This window comes from Saccostrea cucullata, unplaced genomic scaffold (genome assembly GCF_032062105.1).
Source record: "Saccostrea cucullata isolate Sc308-1 unplaced genomic scaffold, CSIRO_AGI_Scuc_v1 ctg6118, whole genome shotgun sequence".
NCBI lineage: Eukaryota > Metazoa > Mollusca > Bivalvia > Ostreida > Ostreidae > Saccostrea > Saccostrea cuccullata.
Window position 1 is genome coordinate 20,027 of NW_026938859.1, and position 21,247 is coordinate 41,273.

Sequence of the window (21,247 nt, forward strand, 5' to 3'; positions counted from 1 at the left end):
GTTATTTCGACCGCATGTGTATGGTCCCAACCAGCCGTGGTAAACTGGCTAGGGAAGGGTGGACAAGGGAAATTTTAGGATACCTTTTCTAATCCGATTCCCTTGCCATGGAGGTGAGCAGTGAGTTCCTAAAGAGGGCTGCTCAATCGCACAGGTGGCTGACGACCCTAGGGACTGTTCTGTCTGTGTGCAGGTCCGCGACTAGCGACTTCCAGTGAACCCGTACCTGTCACCTTCGTTCCTCAACTGTCCCCACAGTGCTTTGAGGTGGAAGATGATTAATGACTTGGGCGATGAGTTTGATGAAGGGTTGCGCGTCGCCGACCTCACTCTCTCTCCCGCAAACATCTTGATCCAGTAGCAACTGGCAATACATGTCAGGACGCCTGGAGATGGAGACAGATACAGCGGATGACCAAGTTGTGCTATATGTGCCTTGCTCCAAGTGTTTCATGGTGCTTACTTGGTCCGCTTTCTTCTCATTTGAACCATGACGGTTTTCTCCACAGAGTCCGCCGGTGCACAATCTTTACATGCGTTATAGATAGGCAAGCCCTCAATCAACGTGGGTTTGAGACGCGTCAGCGCTTTGTGTAGAGAGAGCTCTTCTAGAGGGATGTCCCTTAAGAGAATACAGGTTCTCTCTACTCGAACTAGTGGAGGGAAGGGGCGTCGTGAGACAATGTCCACTGCCCACTGCCCACAAAGCACACATACTAAGTATATTGAAACAAATGACTGCACACATATGTTGCTTAATTTTGATGTCAAAAATGTATGGTATAGTACACGTTTAACTTAGATGAACATACATTATCACCATGATTTAGCTTGAGATTAAATAAATAAAACATTTTACGCAAAGGCTCTACTTGAGACCTGACATATTCACAATATCTATGTTAAGTAAAGAATATACGCACAAGGTAAATCAAGGGAATTTTTCTTCGATTTTCATTTTTAGGATAGGAATAAAGATTTACTATGAAATCAAGTTATAAATATTTGTCACTGAAATAATGTTTTTAAAATGCTAATAAGTGATAAAAATCCTTTAAATAAAATGATTGTGCAATATGTTTTGATGTGAAAATTGTCACAGTAGTTATTTCTTTCAGCTGATAAAAATGTAAAAAACTCATATTCCACTTTTATGATCAAGGGTAGAATTATACTCCTATATAATTTAGACCGCTGATTACAGAGCCAATATCGAATGATTATTGGAAAGGGTAATAGCATGGTATGCATTCAAAAGAATTTTCAAGAAAACATCGTTCGAAATAAGATAGAAATTGCGAATTGAAAAACCAACGTTCTTCTTTTAAAGACACAGCTGAGAGAACGAACAAGTTGAGTTGATATATGGACACGGTTGATTCACCATTAAAGCCACAATCAATTGAATGCTATCATACATTTTCTGAAGGTAGAGATGTATGTCCTTCAAAAAATAACTATGAAAATTATTCACCCAAGACGGTGTCGATACCGAAAAATCCATGGCCTGGCTCATGGACTAATAGTTCCTCGAAAAAAACGTATGTGAAGTAATATACTAAAATATGTTGTTTAACTGGAAGCTCCACCGGAAAGTCATATTTCTGTGATAAGGTTTGAGAAATCATCCATGCATGGGAGTACGAGGCGGTTGAAGAATTGGTGAGGCTGGAATCCAGGAGCATCTGTATTTGCCATGTTAATTCGGGAAATTTGGAAGTGGAGGCACGTTGACTGGATTTCTGTCCGCCCATGGTGCCAGTTGTAAGAACTGATTTACCTTGGAACGAGAAAGACAATCATATAGTAAATTTTCTTTTGAAGTCCAATGCTTTGAAATAAATGTTATATTTTAAGCATGTCAATACAAGTTTTCTCAAAAGAAACATGATATGCTTATCTTTAGATGTTTGCTTATTAATGACATGTACCAGTGCTTGGTTGTCGGTGTTGAACATAATGCATTTGTTACTCATAAATTTAGACCAGATTTGTACTGCCAGGACTATAGGGTACAATTCTAAGACTGCTATGTTTTGGTACTGCCAACTACTATTCCATTCTCCTTTAAACCACTGACTACCAAAAACTGCAGCATATCCAACAACACCTGACGCATCAGTGTATAACTTTAATTCACTTGAACTTATCCATCTATCAGGGAGAAACATTGAAGAACCATTGATATTGGAAAGAAAATCTAACCAAACATTCAGATCCTCCTTAACTTCCCTTGTCATTCGAATTCTGTAAAATTGCTTTTTGATTGCATTAGTCAAATTAATAAGTCTTCTTAAAAAGGCTCTACCTGGCAACACTACATTACAAGCAAAATTCAATAATTGACTGCAGTTCTTTTAATGTTAACTTAGTTTGTTCCAAAGCAAACACTTGAAAATTTTGTCTTCTGGAAGTCTACATTCCATTTTAGTTGAATCTAATTCATAACTCAGATATGTTATCACCTGTTTTGGACCACATGTTTTTTTTCAAGTGAAATAGGCATCCCAATATCTGTACACATAGCTAGAAAAGTTTTGAGCTTGTCGACACATTGTGCAGGTGATTTGTCTACAATAATAAAGTCGTGCAAAACATGTGAAATGCAAGATATCCCAAGTTTATTTTGCGCAATCCATTGCAAAGCTGTTGAGAATCGTTCAAATATTTTACAAGATGAACTTAAACCAATTTAAACTGTGTATGGTGTAGGTTAATTATTCGAAATGCTGACTTAATATCTGTTTTAGAGCAGAATGCACCTTCCCCACATTGTTTTATAAACTGAATAGCATCTAAAATAGATGAGTATTGAACAAATGACTCATCAGGTGGTATGCCATCATTAATTGAATGGTTATCCGGATATGATAAGTGATGAATCATTCTATATTCCCCTGAATCTTTCTTTTCCACTAAACCTAATGGTGAACATTGTACATGTATATTAAGGATAGGCTTACTTTCAAAGGGGCCTTGGACCCTACCTGCCACAATTTCTTTTTGTATTTTTTGATTAATAATTTCAGGTTTTGCGAGTGCAGAATTCAATTCTTAGATTCTATTCCCGAACATTCTCCTACGAATCCTAAATAAAACCCATTTGCAAAACAATCAATTAAATATTTAGTTTCATATTCATCATAACCAGATAACCAGAGAGCAAGTCTATTTGCCTTGATTGGAGTAGGGCCCTTGTTTGGAAAATTAGTTTGTTTTTATTTGGGTAGATTGTTTATTTGTATTGCTTGTTTGGTTTTGGTATTTTTGCATGACACGAAAGGGAAGCTCAGTTGGTTTTGTGCAGTGAAGAAATGGGTGAGCCCCGGAACAGATATATCATCTATGCTGAAAGCGACAGGATATTCCAGCCTGACAGTGTTTACCTGAATGATATTGGAAGCAGGCACCTTTGGGAATTGATTAATACTGTAGTCCTTACTACCTTTACTTAGTTTTGTTGTCTGGCTTGTTGTCAGTCTGGCGTTGACATACAGCTCCATGTGGACATCCCCCCAGGCAACTTGTCCCTGGGCGACTAGTGTTCTAAAGTCCCTATCATAATCTTTCCAATTACCCTTTGCATCTGCTATTTCCCTGACAGCTTCTAAATGCTTTGCCAATTTGGCTTGTTGATCGGGATATTTCATGCAATTAATTGCTAAAAATATGTTCCATGCTGTAAGCCAGTCATGCATGGAAGAGACAGACGTGTCATTTAATGAATTGTTGTCCACCTGGTGTATTGTCAACTTACCGGGACTGTCACCATCTTTAACTTGTAGAGAAAACTTACCTTTCTTTTGTTTCTCCTTAGACAGCAGTTTTAGGAGGTCAACATACTGGATTGACCAAATTTTGGACTTGAGGACAGATGATACAAACAATTTTTTTTTCTTTGAAAAAGATTTAATATCATGTTACAAGTTTAGAAAAGTGGAAGGTTCTTAGAATTTTTTCTCCGAAGAACTGGAAAATGAAATAGACTTAAAATATTAGCAATATTTCAATAAAAAAACAAATATATACAAATCACATTCAGTAAAGGTTTACAGGTGAAAATAAATTTCAGAATATGCTATCCTGGCGCTAAAAGTGTAATATAAAACTTAAAAAAATATACCAAGCCAGGTGAATTTTAAGAGGAAGATCAAAATGACAAAAAATTAGCAATATCACATAGACTGATTTTTACCATTTAGCTTTTCCTAAAAAAATTCACCTGGCTTGGTATATTTTTATTAAGTTTATATTACACTTTTAACACCATGTTAACATATTCTGAAAATTGTTTTCACCTGTAAACCTTTACTGAATGTGATTTGTCTATATTTGTTTTTTTTTCATTGAAATATTACTAATATTTTCCAAGTCTTTGTCATATTCCAGTTCTTAGGAGAAAAAATTCTAAGAACCATCCACATTTCTAAACTTGTGACATGATATTAAATCTTTTTCAAAGAAAAAAATTGTTTGTATCATCTGTCCTTAAGTTGATCAGACACCCTAGCAGCTATTGGAACTGCCGCACTGACAAAACCACTGGGACTTTTACCTGCTATTTTTTCAGTATGGTTAACCCAGATAGCATGACTATGTTGGGCCAACATTTGTTAAAGGTTGTATGGTTGGTGTTGGGGGAACAACGTTGGGCCAACGTTGGACCAATGTTACCAAGTCAACCTTCTCGACCATGACGGAATTCCTATGTTGGCCCATCGTTGGTCCAACGTAAGCAACTTCCATTCACTTTAGTTTCAAAAGAAGGAAGGATCATGGCGTTGGTCCAACGTTGAACCAATGTTTATAATACACCCTTAAAGAAAGTGTATTTACAAGTTGGTAGTAGTATGTTGGCCCAACGTTGGCCCATTGTTTGTAATACACCGTTAAAGAAAGTGCCTTATCAAGTTTGTAGTAGTATGTTGGCCCAAAGTTGGCACAATGTTTGTAATACATCCTTAAAGAAAGTGCCTTATCAAGTTGGTAGTATTATGTTGGCCCATTGTTTCTAATACACCCTTACAGAACGAGTCCTATCAAGTTGGTAGTAGTATGTTGGCCCAACGTTGGCACAATGTTTGTAATACATCCTTAAAGAAAGTGCCTTATCAAGTTGGTAGTATTATGTTGGCCCATTGTTACTAATACATCCTTACAGAACGAGTCCTATCAAGTTGGTAGTAGTATGTTGGCCCAACGTTGGCACAATGTTTGTAATACACACAAGTGTTATTTTGTTTAGGTCTTCAAAGATGGGATATTTATATTGGGCCAACGTTGGCCCAATTATTATACTGCCAACTAATTGATGGTGTCAATTTTTAATTAGCTGCTGAGCTTTACGTTGGGACAACGTTGGTACATTCTGAAATAATTAAGAGGACTTTCTATGTCCATGCTAATCATTGGATGACTGCTTTTGTTTAGATATTGATTTGATATTTTCAACATTTTAACTTTGCACTTAAGTGATGAAGCACCAAAGAGTGTTTTATTCTATTTTTTGAATTGTATATATGCTTATTTATTTGTAATAACCCAGATAGCAGAACACCGTTGGCCAAATCTTACATTATGGTTCTATTATCTATGTTGGGTTACCTTGATTGGGCCAACAATGGCCCAACATGGAATATTGATAGCTGGCTATGTATAATAGTGCGCTAATATTGGGCTTACTGTTGGCATTATATCATAAAACTATTATCATGAGAGAAAATATTTGTTTGGGGATTGGCATCGGCCCTACGTTGGCCCAATATACCATGAATCGGACTGAGCATCATGGGTAGACAACAACCGGGCTACTTGTAATATCCGCGCCATTTTTAATCTGACACGAGCGTAATGAGACTGATACTTTGCATATCTGCACTCACTTTGTAAGTATTAATTATATGTTTGCCTCGGCACAGCTGAATTAACGTTTAGTTTTTAAACGATATCATGTACAAATCTGTAAATCAGACACGGGGAAGTGCAGAGGCCAGAGCCTGTTGGGTCAACACTATACAGATAGCATGCTAACATTGGGCCAACGTTGGGCCAATGTAATCGGTTACATCGGGCCAATGTTGGCAAATGGCATTGACCCAGTTTGAGTTTGCTCATCGACCCAATGTTGGCCCGATATGTTGGGCCAACGTTGGACCAATGTAGAGTGTTATTTCTACAGATATTGGCCCAACGTCGCACCAACATTGGCCCAATGAATGCGACATTGTTGGCGAAACGTCAACAAGAACATTGGGCCGATGTTGGCAAATGACGTTAGCCCAGTGTCATTTTGCTCCTTTGCCCAATGTTAGCCCGATATATTGGACCAACATTGGGCCAATGTGTATAAACATTTAATTGTTACAAATCTGTATATTAACAAATCTGATCGTCTCTACAATCAGAAATCTACAACCAATCTTTCTTGAAAAATCAAGCTAGCTAAAATGAATTTAAAATTCTTATAATTTATCGAAACAAAATAAATTATCAGTGATTAAATTTTTTGTTTATATACAAGAAAAATAAATGAAGTATAAAAATGAGTTTTGATACAGTTAAAACGATTAATAATTTGCTCCTTATTTAAATTGAAATTTGTGTCTAGTAGAATACATTTCCGAAGTCTACCACTTAATTTACTTATATACACTTAACGTCGAGAACATGATCAAACATTTTGAAAAATGTTGAATTTGCTTAAGTTAAAACAAAATTTATTCGGTACTAAAAATAAATTGGGTTCTTACATTTAAAATTTGTTCAGTGTAACGACAAATTTTCAATACATGTATTTTATATGGGGCAACATTGAATCAATATTGTTTGTGATGATTATCAAGCGTATAAATATTATGCATAAATGCCTTCATCACGCAAGCTAATCACTTAATCACACCATAAAACAAAAAAGTCGATTATTCCTTAATTGACAGCTTAAACATATAGTGATATACTTGTAAATTTAATCGTATGTTTACTCTTTACTGAGAAAAGTAACAAATGTATTAAGTACCAAATATTACAATTTTAGTGCTACTGGAGATTCTAAAAAGACATAGAGAACACAATCAAAGAATGGCTAAGGTATGCCAAGGACAGGGATGAGGGAGGAAGAAACGGACAGAGAAGAAAAGAAGGGAGAGGAGGAGACTTGGGAGAGAGGAGACTTAGGAGAGGGATCAGATGGAAAGTGGCAGTGCCTAACTTTTTTCTGTGATATAGTGTGACATACATGTAGTTCTACCCTTTTTGTGTCTGTTTGTCGGTTATAAACACGATGCAGATGCCAGAAACATTTTTTGTGTAAGTAATCAAAATTACGGGATTCATTTTAGTAGGAGGGCTTTGTTTATTTGGTAGACGTGCTTATTGATATCTGTAATTTACTGAACTTGTGCATAATTTACATCAGAGAGGGAGTATACAGTCATATAACCTACGTGTACCGCTTGAAGTGAGCATCAACTTTTAATTCTTTATTAATGTTTTCTTCATGTACTGAGCAATAAAATTATAGTATGTTATAATTTAATTTTATATTTTGATTTCTTTTTCCTCAATTTTTTAATTAATGTAGAGCTACTTACAATGCAATACTTGTTGATGGCAATTCTATGAGAATATTGAGAATATGTATTAAACTATTAATCTAGCATATATAGCATATATAGATAGTATTAAAAGGCTTTTACCATTAAACTGTACTACAAAACTAGTATAACCTTATTGTATATATTTGTTTGTCAACTTTGAGGACAAAAGGCCAACCAGTGAAGAGCAAATGAGTTGTCATGATGGAGAGCCAATAAGATACAAACCAACGTTGGCCCAAAAATGATGTTTTCCTAATATTGAAAGAATAAGTGGCCCAACAATGGCTCAATGATATCCGTTCGTTGGTCCAACAATAAGCCAACAAGTTGGTCTGATTAAGGGCCGATGAGCAAATTACCGTTGGCCCAACATTAATTGCTTACAATGGCCCAACTGAACAAAAATGACGTTTGCCCAACATTGAAAAAATACATTGGCCCAACAGTGGCCCAATATTAACTGTTACATTGGCCCAACAATAAGCCAATAAGTTGGTTTGATTAAGGGCCGATGAGCAAATTACCGTTGGCCCAACATTAGTTGCTTACAATGGCCCAATTGTAAAAAAATGACGTTTGCCCAATATTGAAATAATACATTGGCCCAACAGTGGCCCAATATTAATTGTTACATTGGCCCAACAATAAGCCAACAAGCTGTTTTGATTAACTGCCGATGAGCAAATTACCGATGGCCCAATGTTGAATTCAAACAGTGGCCCAACATAAGGAGCGTTGTTGGCCCAACAAAGGTCCAATAACATCTTGCTATCTGGGAATGACCAAGGCTTCAACCGACTGTTGAATAGCTTGGTCATTGGGTGCACATGCAACAGCCGAATCTTGCCCACAATTAACAGAATTAGTTAGATTTGGATTATTAATGACGGGATCCCCCATAATATTATTACTAATACTCCCTTGACTATTGGCTGTGGTGCTGCTGGTCACATTGTTAATGAGTGTTGTCAGCTCCTCTCTGATTGTCGCAGTGACCCGCTGCGTTACTTGTCTAGTGATCGTTTCAAGGTCGTCAGGGGATAGAGGTGTAGCTGTGGCCACAGGTTCCGTATTTGATACAAATGTCCCCGTCGTCTTTTGCTGTGTTGGGAGACAAGGGTTGGTTCTGCTCTAGCTTTGGTAGATTTTCTCTTAGGTGGCATGATTATAATTGGTAGATAGGTTACTGAAATACATATTAACTGCCTTTGGTAAGTGTATATAGTTCCCTTCTATCGACCATTATATATAGAAGGTATAGTTTGTAACCATCCGGTTAGTATAAACCGGCAAATGAAATAAGCAAGCCTTAAAATTCCGGAATGCTGATTTGTAACTTATGTATTATCCCACTATAACATGATTAAACCACAATGAACTGATTACTTTGAAGGCATCACAGATAAATTCACATGAACAAGCAAGTAATTCATTTACATGATTTGTGTAAATACAATAGGATAAGCCCCAGAAAGATTTACAAAATCAAAATAAATTAAAATTTCTGAGAAAAGCCCAGTAGCTAGCTTAAATTGTGTGTTAATTCTGTTACAATTATATGAGCCTCGGGGGAGGCGTAAAATAAAGTATCTCCGTAATAAAACAAGTGAATAGTGCTAAAGTGTAATTAATTCCGGGCAATGAGATAAGACTCAAGGAGGCATAAACTTAAATATGTATACATCTCGGGAAAACAAGTAAGTTAAAGTACATTGTGTTAATTCGCGTGCAATGAGATAAGCCTCAGGGAAGCATAAAATAAACATAAATCTCAGGACAACACAAGTAAATTGTGTTAATTCCCGTGCGATGAGATGAGCCTCAGGGAGATGTAAAATAAAAATACATCTCGGAAAAACACATACCAAATGGTTTAAATAAATTCAGAGCAATAAAATGAGCCTCGAAAAGGCGGCAAAAATAATTCACAATTAAATTGTTTTGATTTTAGTGCAGTGAGATAGGCCTCTTAGAGGCATAGGTTAATCATGATATGTTTATATTATATATATATATATATATATATATATATATATATATATATATATATATATATATATATATATATATATATCACTAAAAATATATATATATCACTAAAAATACAACAACACTCTATATCCTAAATGTCGGATCTACCAAGTAGATACAAGGTCACGGATGAAAATTTATATAAAGCACTAAAAATGACCAACGACACGAACATTAAAAATTGTCAAATTTTCGGGACGCCCTGTCCCTTCCTCAGGACAAAGAAGAATTAAAATTATATAATTATTTTCAATATTTACGTACATAGTTTTCTTAGTGTCTAAGCAACTTGTTTTGCTATTAGTTGAGAATATATAAGAATTTATACAGGTATTTGCTTGCATACTCTCAACAAATTCAAAAATAATTGGTAATTTCATTCTATACCTGTAAATTGTTTACGTTTCATAAATTCAAGTGTGTTTTTAAGTTAACCAGACACCGTCATTCCTAGGAATATTTTTAATTTTACATTACATACTTTAAACTACTGTGTTACGTAACATTCATATATTGATTAAGTAAAAGGACATTCAACCGATTTAGGTACATGTACCCCACCGATATAGGACCCTATACGATATATCTTGGCAAAATTATTCGGGGATAACTGCATCAATAAAATCTAGAGTTCACTGGCACTAAGCAGCCGGAAATACTTTGGCTGTCTTAATTAACATGTATATTTCCCGCTTCCAGATTACTTTTTGAAGGAATTATTAAATAGCTGTACCTTAATAAATATTTTCCTGAATTTCGAAACGTGTCTGTTACGTTCCTGACTTATTTTCTATTTTCGTTTCTTTTTGAATTATCACCCTTTGCTAAACAAATCAAATCGTCTGCATAACAAAAATACATTTTTTTGGAAAGAAATCAACCTACTTTTGTTAAATGTTTGGCTTTGAGATATCTAGGATGAACAATAGAATTCTGAAGAAATGTTTTTATGCTACAAAAGTTGGGAAAACCATTAATCTGTTAAATTTTGGGAAACGAATGATCGAGAAAAACGACACTGTATAAATGAGGCTGGAATTCTTTTAATCTTAAACAGTCGGCAGCAGACTATTTGAGGTTTTAGAGCATTGACAGGTTGTGATACGTATATATGTTCGGTTTGAAATTCAGATGAAAAGATATGCAAATGAAATCCAAAATTCCTGTGACCTAACGTTAGAACTGTTAGGATATTTGAGTAGCTTCCCTTAACATTTACGAACTTATATAACTTACCGGTGAAAATATACCCATTGGGATAACACAAGAGGTAAGTATTTTTGTGTTAAAAACTGTAAATTATTAAAGAATTTTGGTAATGACACGACATTATTTAAGAACGTTTCTTCGTTTTAGAGCCATTTTGAATTTCAGGAACGATAACGTTGTTGAGATGTATTCGTGCGCACTATTTTTGATGCGTAAATTGAATAGAAATTGAAAGAAAGTTTCATTTTATTAATTTAAAATGATTATAAAATGATACGCGCATTGATGAAGTTTTCTGTCCAATTTTTTCTTTGATATATCGATTAAAGGAAAAAAAATACTACATTCATTTCTTAAATACAAGAAAAGTGAGAAGTTTCATAGTTCTAAGTGAAAACTTTATACGCAGAATTGATTGGCAGACATAAAGAAATTTTGGCAAATTATATTCATTCAATATTAACATGTCACTGGTAACCATTTTTTCAATCCATAACCAATTGAATTTAACAACAATTAAGGGATCGTCTTTGTGTTCAGGTTTAACTTGGCTTGGAACATGGTTGTTTAGTGTACAGTAACAGAGATTTTGAAAATGTGTTCCTATTTAATCCTGAATTCCAAAGGAAATATAATGAATTAGTTTGAAACTGTTTTTTTTTTCTTTCAAGTCAAGAAACACGCTGCAATAGATCGCATTTTAGTAGTCGTTCTGTTTTTGTCGTCGCGCATCGTCCGTTGAGATTTGAACATTTTAGCTTCTTCTCTGCAACTGCTGAACCATTTTCAAGTATATTTTTATTTGTATATAGTATCTATGATTGAAGGAGGGGATTTGCATTTTGTGTTCCCCTTCTGAGGGACATGAGAGGCGGGAATAAAATCATTCACTTTACTGATAATTTCAAAAATCTAATTTGCTCCTTGACTTCAAGCAGTCAGTTTTGGCATGCTTGTTCAAAACATTGAGCTCCCCTGCCAATATTGTGAAATACATGGTCCAGGAGTTAGGATGGGGTTCCATGATCATTAAGTAAAATTGCTTGAATTCTTTAAAATCCTTTTTCTCACCCAGTGCAAAATTAGCATATAAACTTCATGAATAGTTATGATCTTAATTGAAATGTCTAACACCATGCAGGAGGTGCGGTTGGACACAATTGCTTTTATTTTAAAAATACATTTATTCTTTGAAAATCTCTGCTCCTGAGCATTTGGCAAAGGAACTGTATGCATTGTTAAAATGACCACAGGGTTCCCTAAAACAGTTGGGGATTTCATAGCCCCTGGGTCAGGTTTTTTTGTAATGGTAGTGTTCTGTATAGTTCAAAGGGAAAAAACTTCAGGAGGTTTGCAAAACACGTCGTCTAGAATTTTTCCAAAGAGAGTTACATTGTAGTTGTAGCAAATATAACAGAAAGACAAAATATGTTTTTATGTGAAATCAATTGGATGGGTTTCGAAATCCTTCAATATATTTTGATGTTCTTTTTTTCCCAAAGAATTTAGATTTAGTTTCTAAAATTTTAAAATTCATCAAAGCTGCACACCTTAAAAAACATTTTCTGTTTTGAAACACAATAAACGTATCCATCTATTTCCAAACATAAACATAGTGTTTCCATTTTGTTAAGAAAATATCTTATAAACAAAATGCGTTTGTGAAACTCTGATGTCCCTCTACGACAACATATAGCGAGGGTTGTAGTGTTTCAAATGCATGTCTACCTTGTAAATCAAACGTCAAGTGATCCTTTAATCTAAACAAGAACTTGTGGCAATGAATATATATTTGAGATATGAAAGTCAAAATGCTTATCTTCTAAAACTTGATGACAAAGATGAAATTGCAAAGTGGGTTAAATCCAAGATAAAGGTCAAAGGGTAAAACTTAATGTTACCCAGAAGACCTTGTTATTAGAAATATACATTGTCAAGTGAAATTTAAAAGCACTAACACCAATTTGTTCTAAAGGTATGGCCAAAGTTGAAGTGCTTGAAAGTAAAATGATGTACTAGTATATCAAATTCCAAGGTCAAAAAATCGAATTGTTCGTATTCTAAGGAAGATCTTATCGCAAGAAATAAATCTGTGGAATTTTGAAAGTTCTAGTAGGGATTGGTTTAAGTAATTGCCAAAGATATTTTTAAAGTGGTTCAATCTCTAAGGTCATGTCATTAAATATTGAACCATAGAAATGTTTTGCCGCAATAACTACACGAGTGATTTTCGAAAGCCCTAGCATCAACTTTTCTAAATCCAAGGTTAAAGTTGGGTGTTATTGTTTTTTGCAAAGTTAGGTCAAGCTCCAAGATAAATAGGTCAAATATGATGATACCCCAATATAGGATTTTTCACAAGAAACACATCTGTTGAAATGAATGAAAGTCTGACCCATTCAAAAGTTATGGGCTATTTTTTGTGGACAAACAGATAGACAGACGGATAGAAAATGCAAAAACTATATACCCCCGAATCTTTGAAAAAAAATCCTGAAATTTTTTTTGAAATTTCATTTAAGGACAGACGAGACGTTCCTTAATAATAGATAATTTTTTCTAAGAGTTTGTCATTGAAGTATTGCTACTTAAACATGTTTACTCACAAAAAATTGAGGTACCTTACCAGGCATTTCTGCAAGATACCAGGGGTAGTTTTTCTTATATAATCCTTTGGGGAAGAAAAATAATTTTCCAATTTCAAATGTTTAAGTGTTTGGATGTTTTAAAAATGTTTAGAAACTGGTTTAGAAATCAGAATTTTATTAAAATTTTGAATATTTTTCATAAATTTCGAAGATATACAAAACAGATTTTGAGGAACGTCTCGTCTGACCTTAATTTAAGGTAATTACCCATACCACGTGAAATAACGCTATATGACGTTATTCTCGTCAGTGACGTTATTACGTAAAACGCGCCCGACGCTTATTCCATCAAAAATGCCTGACGTCGATTTCACTTACTGTGAAAACAAAGGTACATTAATTTCCAAATAAAAGGCATAAAAAATACGATGTTCAGTTATATCCGGGATACATGATCGAAGGAGAGTTTGAATTTAGATAATTCGTCAAACCGAAAGTACAACAAATATGGCAAGAATGGGAGATTGTCTCAAGTACAAGATAACTAAAAGACTTCGACAATCGGGGTCGTTTTTTGTCTCTGTAAGTTGAAGAAATACAGAGTAACAAATAAATGGTTCTCTTGTCGAAAGTCATTATCGTTTGCTTATATGTTTGTACCAAAATTTCGAACCACGGCTCAAGTATTCAGGTACCTAACTACTTCGCTTCAATGTTACGATTTTTAAATGTCGTTTGTTTGAATTGAAATATCGTCCTCGAAAATCGTCCTATGGGGAATGACTCAGGATTTGAAAAAAAATTATGGAAAACTTTTTACAATGTATATATAGGCATATCATAGATAAAAGTTACACATGTACTGCACAAATTTAATGTTCTGTTATTTGGTATGTCCTTGCACTGAAACATTGAATAATTCTTGATAAAAGACAGAATATTTCATTTAAGTAGGAAAGGACATTGATGCATTTTAAAAAATTCCTTATTACATACATCTGCTGAAAATTTTAAAAATTCTGTTTTAAAGCAAGTGCACAATAACCTTTATAATTAGTTACCATTTGTAGTGCTGTGGGTAGTGTATTGGTGCATCTGTCATTAGACAGGTGTCCTGGGTTTGATTCTCTGTAAGTTGTGAAAATACAGAGTAACAAATAAATGGTTATCTTGTCGAAAGTCATTATCGTTTGCTTATATGCTTGAACATGTACATAGTACGTACATAACCATTTTCGAACCTTTTGGGCCTCTTGTTATATTAATTTTGCTAAAACCAATTTCCAAATTGATGACAAAATTACAAATGTGTCATCTATGGTATGTACAATATGTATAAGATAATAAATGAGAAAAACATACGCCGAACAGACCCAGGGGTCTATATCGGATGGGGAGCGGGGAAGGGGGTATTTCTGTCTTCAAGCACCCGTGAATAGTACACCAATAGATATCAGTAGCTAATAAGATGATGTGGATCCCTAGTGTACCATGGTGTACTATTTACTATTCTAGATCATAATTTTATGTATAACTGTAATAATGGTGGTTGGACTTAAACCCATCTCATTCCACAATATGTCAGTAACGAGGAAGGGAATGCATGTACATGTATAAGATGATAAATAGGAATGCCTATGAGATCATAGTGGGTGATATAAAAAGGAATAAGGAAAAGGATAAAATTATCAGACAAATTCAACTGTGTTTAAATTGGTAAGCCGAGTGCTTACAATGTTATAATTATATAATTAAGTTGTTCGTGCATGGTTTAATCATGCATTAATCATAAAAAAACAAAGATAACCAGTTTCAATTTAGATTTCATGGATTTATGTCAAAATTGTGACTTTTTATTTGAATGAAAAATTATAAAAATTGTCTCATTAAAGTTATGACAGTGTTTTGTTTCTCAAAAACAAATCAGTTTTTAAATATACATGCAGAATTTATTGCATAATTACCTTGACCCTTTGACCACAAAATTAATAAGGGTCTCCCTCTGGCCACAGAGAGTTGCTGTGTAAAATTTCAATGCAAAAGCACAAAGGCTTCTAGAAAGTGTTACAGACAGACAGAAAGACACACGGACAGATGCACAGGTATTATTCAATATTCAGAGAAAAAATGCTCACTGGATCCAAATCAAAATATCACTTCAACATAGAAAATTCTATTTACTCAGGGAGTCGTTGACTTTTAAAGCATCATACTGGTGACTTTTCATACCAATTTTACATAGATCATTTTTTCCAAGAGGGGTCCAAGGTCACTTTTAGTACAATTCACTGTTATCTTTGGACTTTCAGTAAGGTGTGGTATTCTTGATGCTATATAATTAGCCTCTAAAATTTACACAGCTTTCATTCATTGTTGAAATATATGTGGCTGGGATTGAAATTCAGGCAAATGTCAAGGAGTGTAGCCAATTTCAAATAACAGGATTACATATATGAGAAAGACGTAAGGGATTAAGTTGTCTCATCATTGTTAACAATGATTTAAAGTCCCTGATGTTATTAATTTCTTAACCGATTAAAATCTATTCCCCATTTGAAAGACACTAGTGCCCAGAATACCACGTCTTACTGAAAGTCCAAGGATGACAGAGAATTGTACTGCTTGGTTTAGTATGTACATTTAATAACTCTGCCATGTCCAGGAGAACACACACACTCACCCCTAGATCCACCATGAAAATTTCTATCAATAAGCATCCTATAGAAATTATACTATGGAAAACGAGAACAAAAATTGTTAGTGCTGAAAAAAAATTTTGTGTAAGGGTGATTTTGCCAGGTCGGTCAGAGTACATCGAACAAATATTTTTTTTATTTGACTTATTTAACCCTTTTAATTATGAACTCTTTCAGATAATTCATTTTATAACCTTATTGATTTTAAAGAAACATAAACAGTAACCACATACTTACATGTATCTATAGAATAAATGTTACATTTCTTTCTCTTTTTGAATAATTTTCTAGTCTTGATTCACATTTTCAATAATAGCACCATAATATTCATACATGTATTAAGAAGCTTGTGTCTCACATCTCACAATATATGAAAGTCTCACAATATATGAAATTGAGCAGGTCCAGTCCAAAGACTATTTCTACCTACGTAGCTATTAATAGCTACCTAGGTATTTAAAGCTACCCAAAGTAGCTATTTTTAGCTACTTTCTACTTTACTTGCATTTTGTGGCCAAATTCAGGAACGGCGCAACATGGTGAGAACAAAATTTCTTGATATAGTCACACTGATGATGTATATGACAAAAATTTGGCCAAAAAATGATGACTTCATATATTATCAATTTTGCATAGAAACTAATGTAAAATTGCAGATTCAGGAAGTAATCATTTTTTGGCCAAAATTTTGTTGTATTTATCATTAGTGTGACTGTATCAAAAGATATGGTATTCACCATGTTGCGCCGTTTAGTCTTTGTGCCGCAAAATGCAGAAATTATAAAAAGTAGGTAAAAATAGCTACTTTGGGTAGCTTTAAATACCTAGGTAGCTATTAATAGCTACGTAGGTAGAAATAGTCTTTGGACTGGACCTGTTAAGGGTTTGTCTGAGCATGTTGAGTGAGTTTAGACAGATGGGCATATAAGATTACTCAAACATGTCACCGTAGAATGTGTTCATATTTTACTTATTAAATGTCATAGTTTTAGTAATGATGCTCTCAATGCAATTCTAGTCATCAACTATGGAGCTTGGTGTTTAGAATTTATTAAACGAATTTGAGTTAGGCACGGAAAACCTCGATCAAACATTACAAAGTGGAAACACTGAACATATCCATCTCCGCTTACATAGACTTTATCTATTTGTACATGGATAAAAACATGATAAACAACGTTGCACCTTACTTAGAGAGACCCGAGCTTTTCCTGTGATCAGAAACCAGATGTTAAAAAGATGTGGCAAACAAACCACTTATTTGTATCTATGAATAGCGAAAAATGTATTACATAGACACAAAAAGTAGTAAAATGTGCCACTTCTCTCATTTTTAATCAAATAAATCGCATCCATACGACCAATGTTGAAACTGAAAGTGTTTTCTTCTTTCACTTCCGTCATAACGTCACACATGCGCATTAACGGTATATAGAATATTCCGAAGATTGAACCCGATTACTATAATGCTTGTGAATCGCGAAAACGAATTCTTGGCCGTCTCTGCATTAAATATTCAACTTACAATTTAAACCATACTTAATAATGTTCTATTAACGATAGTTTTAAATATTTAAAGCGATTTTTGCACCCAAATCATAAAAGTATAGATGTTAAAAAGATTTCTCAAATAATCATTTTTCAGCAAATTTGGTATAAAAATGTGAAATTTTCTTGTTTGATGCCCGCTGCTCCACTTAATTTCTATGCCATATAAGAGAGACAATTGGAAAATAACGTGTTAATTTTAAAAAGAAATCTGTAGTTAGAATATCCAGCAGCAGTTCATTTTTACTAGCAATGAACTTTATAATTTTGAGCTAAATATGTTTAATTCGCCCTAGAAAGTAATATGAGGTGGATCAGCAGATTTAAAAAATAATTAAACCGTTAAACAAACATATTTTCTCTATAATTCATATGTTTAAAAAATTCTGTTGCAGCATTACAGCATTTCCGTAATCTCACGAGACAATGTCTATTTTTAGTAACAATTGCCTTTCAAAAGGAGGCCCGGTTGACCCCAAAATTTACACTGATCTGGAAAGTACAAATACTCAGTTAAGATTCTGAAAAGTTTCAACAAATCTGTAGTTCCGTTATTTCTATAGCATGGTATGGATCTTTACCTTAATCTCAATTTAATAAAAAAATATTACCTTGGGGATAACTTATGCACAGTAAGTATTTAATATAGTATACTAGTTACTATGCTAACAATTTTGACCATTTGACCTAGCTTGACTTTGGAGTTTGACTTTCATTTAAGGAACTTGAACCCTTGTGTATAGATAATGTACGAGGCATCAGTGTTTCACAAACATATGGCTTTGCTCATTTTCCACCAAGGTAATGATTGCATAAATTTCACGAAGATTATAGAATAACCAAATGTAATGTGGGTATTTCATAACCCTAACAGAGGAGGGAGTTCATTTTGAGTAAAACATTTTTGTTTGGAAATCACTTCTTATGAACATCTAGCATTTATGGTGTATCTAGAGCTTTTCTTATATGCCTCCGAATTTATTTGTTCTTGTCTCAAATATACATATCAGCTTCAATGTCAAAGACTTCAATTTAACAAGACAACAATAGCTTATTCTACCAGCTTTGCAATAATTACCTGAAAATTCATTAAACCAGACCCAGTGTATATTTTAAATAAAAAGTTATATGATAACAAAACCAATTCAAGCATATCAAAAGACTTGTTTTCAAAGTAAGAATCTTCGTGAATGATCGTATTACGGTGTACGTTCACTCAAAATGAAAAAGTGTCTGTTTTTTAACCTTGATCTAGATTTCTGATATGTGTCCTGTTTACTGATGCAAATAATGTCACTACATTCAATGCAAGAGAAAACGCAACATAATCAGAAAAAGGAAGTTCTTCTGAAGTTTTGCTTTATTTCTTTCCTTTCTGAGATTGAAATAGAACACAAAGCAGGTAATCTTATTTAAGTAAAAAGTATACAACTAAGTATAAAACTAATGAAACAAAAGGGAATCATAATCGCGCCTGTACAATATTTTTTTAAAAATCTTAATTTGTCGTTTTTCCTTACTGTTAGACGGATTTAAACTTCTGCATTTATGCAGCACTTTTAAGACCTTCTATGAATCAACGGCATATAGAGGTGTAAAAGAACTTTTTTAAAACTAAATTTATTTTTATTTTATTCAAATTAAGAATTTGGTTGATTAATTGTTTCTGCAGGCTGTGTATTTTCTGAAGAATGCTGCTGCTGCTGCTTTAAATAGAATACACACTTAATAAGTCAAAATTTTGAATAATTAGTCTCGTTTTGAAATATGTAATATATATATTTACACACTTTGAAAATGATTATTCATTTTCTAAAGTACGTTAAATTAATTAGTCCCACACGGGTTATTTATTAAAGCGTGTTGTGACACTTTATGCTTGAATTAAATTCATGTTATCGATAATTCAACAAAGGTCTAAGCCTTTCACGTATTGTATTCCTTGCATTACGATATATATAACATATATGCATTCTTTTCTACTGAATTTGAGATGGGAAACAATTCTTTTATTGCACTTGCGCGTCACTTCAGCTAAACGATAATTAAATTACTTAAAGCTGATCACGACTCGTAAATATGTGTTCATGTGTCAAATTTTTATTTCGGAGAGATAATTATCATTTGCAAGACTAGAAACAGACAATCTGATAAAAATACAGACTTCTACATAGCGCACGACTTAAATATTGTAATAGTATATATATATATTAGAAATCTTATTTCATCTAAAAGTTATTGAAACTTTATATATTTGGATGGGTTTCATTGACATATCCTTGCACTTTCACAAATTTTTAATTCCATTCTTAATACATAGAAAAGTGGAAATCTTAAATGAAAAATATTAAAACTATAATCCAGGAAATTCAAAGTAGAAATGTTCGAAAGAAAAACATACACAGAGTATACTGTCAGTCCGTGCAGTTGTGGTGAGCAGACTTTAACAATTGAACACATCCGGTGAATCGTAAACATTAACTACAACAGAGCCCGTGCCCTGTTTACAAAAACTGTGTACGTTTCACGGGTATGTTCAATTTGCTAAACTCTGTATATCACTAAGCGCGGAATGGCAATACTTGTGAAGGGGTTTTGCTTTCGAACATTTCTACACTGAATACTGTAAACCAAGTATTATACGCGTGCGATAAATATCCGCGAGTTCCGCGAGTAACCTCAGCTCGCGGATATTTATCGTCGCGAACCAGTTGTTCATTATATTCCCATATCATGATTTATTTAGAGTTATTTGCCCTTTTTTCAATACCGATCCCGACGGTTCAACAAGTAATCACGGGAAAACTTTACTGTTAGTGTACAAGAAGCAGTTGAAATTTAATTACAAACATTCAGAAAAAATAAAAACGAATGGCAAATCTTAAACTGTTTGTCTAAAAATGATTAAAATGTCAATAATCATTTCAGCTTGTGTTATTATTGTTCATTTATTGTTACAGACGAGTCAGCGATAGCCTGGTTAATTACGGCTAATTATGGCCCAGTCCTGCTCTGTCCCAACCATTTATGATAATTGCCCCTTGGCTGTGTAGATCTTAGAAAGCGTCGATTACCCAATTAGTATGAGGCACTATTACAATTGAGAGTTTGAAATCAATTTAATCTCCTAGATTTTCCCCCGATTTTCGTTTGAGCGTTGTGAAAATGCCTATGAAGTAAACTCATGGTAAACATTTTATCTACTGTAGGGGCGGATATAAGATTTTAAATTGACGCAATATGCACAGAATGTCTTGAATAATGCGTAAGCAGACCTCACGCTACCATTTTACCTGGTTTATGGGCGGATATTAAATTTTTATTTGATTCAAAAATGCTCGTGGAAATAAAAAAAATGTGACCACTCCTTCGCGGAAATAAATCGTCGCGGATAAGTTCTCTGGCGGTCAGTCGCGAATAAAAAATGACGCGTATAATAATTGGTTTACAGTATACATATTTTTCTTGATTAAGGTTTTTAATATTTTTCATTAAACATTTTAAAATTCAATAACTTTTAGATGAAATAACATTGTTATTATATTTTCGGTTGACATACTATACCAATATATAAGTCTTG

General features: G+C 33.9%; 1 pseudogene; it reads right to left on the reverse strand.

Annotated features, from left to right (window-relative positions):
* Positions 1-459: 459 nt before the first annotated feature.
* On the reverse strand, positions 460-8,758 carry LOC134251544 (uncharacterized; annotated as a pseudogene).
* Between the last annotated feature and the right edge of the window lie 12,489 nt (positions 8,759-21,247).